Here is a 3,173-nt window from a genome sequence, read left to right on the forward strand (position 1 = left end):
CTCCAACTATTAACAAATCCCTATGCACACTGCACATATCTTATTTTAAAGTAAAATAACAAAACGGAAGTAATACTGTACGTGAGCGACGCAGCGCTTTGCGGCACCGCCACATACAGTATGCCACATGCATTCACATCCTGTGCTCCTCTCACTGACCACCAATGAAAGAGGTGCCTCTTCCGGAAGTGCGGCAGAGGCCGGATAAATGGCCTCAGGGGGCCGCATGCGGCCTGCGTGCTGTAGTGTGGGGACCCCTGCTCTAGATCTTCAGCGCCACTCCATTTGGCCACCTCAGCCTCAGGACTGAGGGCTCTTCCATGGCCAATAAAGTCTGAGGTCTCTGGGAGAGCATGGCGGACTCTCGGCTGCCGCCCAAGCAGGGCAGGGACCCTTCTGTTCCACGTGGGCGAGAGCTAGCAAGGCCCGGCCCCAGCTCATCCTCAACCACCAGCTGCCAGCCCCGCCTCGGGCTCAGGAACCTGAGCTGGTGGGGAAGAAGGCGCCTGCGGTGGTGGCTGCTAGGTGTCGCATAGCGGGGGCCCTAAGGCCCAAGAGCGTGGTCCCAGCCCGAACCCGGATGAGGAACCCGCCCTGAGCGGCCCCCAAGCCTCCTCACCCCACCAGTGCAGCGGGCCGCCTCGGGGCCTGCAGTTGCTGTGGCTGCGGTTTGAGCAGGGTTTTACTTTTAGCAGGATCTGTCCTGTGACTTGCCTTTATAGCCAGGTGCAGGTGTTCGGTTTTACCACTAGCCACTGCCAGCCTTCCCAAGATGCCTTTTCTACCCACACCTATCCATGGCTCAGTGTAGTGCACTTCATTACTTGATCTTAAGAAAAGCAAGGATAAAAAGGGAACCCAGAACTTTGCTCAGATCTCATCTTAACCCAGAGGACAGATGTTGGTTGATGAAGACTTTTTCTCCTCTGTGTTCCATTGTGCTGCTAGAAAATCTGAAAACCTCCGCTGTAAACTTCATAATCAACCATTCAAGTTTATCTTACATTTTCATACAAGGGAACTCACTTTCCAGATTAACTCTGAGTATTTGGCCTTTGTGGCTGTTGGCATTAGAAAAAGGGGGAGGGGATGGCCTTTGTTTAAGTGAGAGTGAATGTACATTCAACCCTGGAGGAGTTATCACCCTCTCTTGTGAGGTTGTCATTCTGGTTTGTGGATCTCAGGACACTGGAAAGGCAACATTTAATAGATACCTGATTAACTAGTTGTTAAATATTATTTCCTATATTGACTATTTAGAATGTGATCTGGGACAGACAGAATTTATTCCTCCAGGTTGCATTTCTTTGCTTAACATTACAAAACCAATTCTAGGACCACCTTTCACCCACCAGAGGACACCACAAAAAATTGGTATATTTTGGGAAACCTACTTGTACAAACAACTATGAGAATTACATTGAGACGATAAAGTATGTGTTTCAGCTCCTACAAGAGAGAGTTCCTTCTTATTGGCCACACAGTAGGCTGGGTGACAAACAAGGGCTTTTGCTTCTCATTGATCTGATCCGATTGCTGTCTCCCAGCCATGTCGTTCAGTTCAGTTCTGACCGAAGTAACTACATGCCAAACCTTTCTTCTGATCATGTAGATGACATGGATGGTGTGTACACACACACACAAAGCCAAAATCAGAAACAAAGATTTCCACCTGGCAGAATCTGCAGAGAATTTGGAATTTGCTGCTAAAGAAAAGAAGAATCTGGTTGTATTTATTGGACATAAACTGATGTGCATCCAGTTAGACTTTGCGTTCAGAAAAACTACAAGAGACTCACATAACAGAGCTCTTCATGACTCAGCGGTGTTAGGTAACCTTGACCAGCTGAAGCCCCCAGTGCCGAAACCACTTTATCCCTTACATAGGCTGACATTCTATCAGGTCCCTTTTTTCTTAAATTTTTATTTATTTATTTATTTATTTATTTATTTATTTATTTTACAGGGACAGAGAGAGTCAGATAGAGGGATAGATATAGACAGACAGGAACGGAGAGAGATGAGAAGCATCAATCATCAGTTTTTCGTTGTAATATCGTAGTTGTTTATTGATTGCTTTCTCATATATGCCATGACCGCGGGCCTTCAGCAGACTGAGTAAGCCCCTGCTCCAGCCAGTGACCTTAGGTCCATGCTAGTGAGCTTTTTGCTCAAGCCAGATGAGCCCGCGCTCAAGCTGGCAACCCTGGAGACTCGAACCTGAGTCCTTCCGCATCCCAGTCAAACGCTCTATCCACTGTGCCACCGCCTGGTCAGGCCTATCAGGTCCCTTTTAATGCAATTGCTCTCTGGATTATTCATGCTGATGTTGCTCCTACACATATCCTGTATGCTGAGAATGCCAGCTGGGTTGGTCTTTGTAAGATCCTGGATGATGTTAGAGGACATGCAAATAGGCCCATCCTGCTTGCCCAGACTCCAACCTGTAATTGTTTGAGGTTTGGAAATTATAGAGGGACTGACATGGAGAAGAGGCTTTACCACATTCCCACTCCTGTGCCCCAGGAAGATCTAAGAAACGGGAATTGTCTACTGTTTGGAGCCATTTCTATTCTACAGTGTGTCTTCAACAGCCAGCATGGGTTTAAGGGGACAATACCTACGTTGTGATAGATTATAATCTCAAACTTCCTGGATCTCCAGGAAAAATTGAAGCAGAAGAAACTAAGGAAATGTGTAAAGAGAAACTACACCCAAAACCTAAATTCTTTCAAAAAACAAACTGATGTTTTTAATATGGGAAAGAACTTTTCTATCAGAAAGCTTGACTTTGTCTCCAACTTAACATTAGCAGACTGATGGGGTTTTGTGGCTGCAAATGGCACTCTTACATAGCAAAGAGTGTTACATAATTCGTGGATGTGTTCATAGTAAATTTAAGTCACTTCTTAAATCTACATGACCATGTTTATATACTTAATCATACAGCAGGCTAGGGTGATGTTTTATTTTCTAAAGGGATAAAGCATTATGGAAAATGTTGTATGCCATTGAAACAAAGAATAACATTGATGCCTCAAAATTATTTTTCAAGGATCTGGTTGTTGGAATCTGGATAAAAATAGGGAGACTGGAACCACAAAAATGTACAAAGGAGGGAGGAAGGCTAGCCAGTGGGATTAGAAGTGTAACAGGATGTGGAACCACATCTT

At 45.3% G+C, this 3,173-nt stretch overlaps 1 pseudogene; it reads left to right on the forward strand.

Annotated features, from left to right (window-relative positions):
• Positions 1-353: 353 nt before the first annotated feature.
• Positions 354-2,747, forward strand: LOC136322497 (polynucleotide 5'-hydroxyl-kinase NOL9-like; annotated as a pseudogene).
• The last annotated feature ends 426 nt before the right edge of the window (positions 2,748-3,173 follow it).

Source organism: Saccopteryx bilineata, chromosome 2 (assembly GCF_036850765.1).
Source record: "Saccopteryx bilineata isolate mSacBil1 chromosome 2, mSacBil1_pri_phased_curated, whole genome shotgun sequence".
NCBI lineage: Eukaryota > Metazoa > Chordata > Mammalia > Chiroptera > Emballonuridae > Saccopteryx > Saccopteryx bilineata.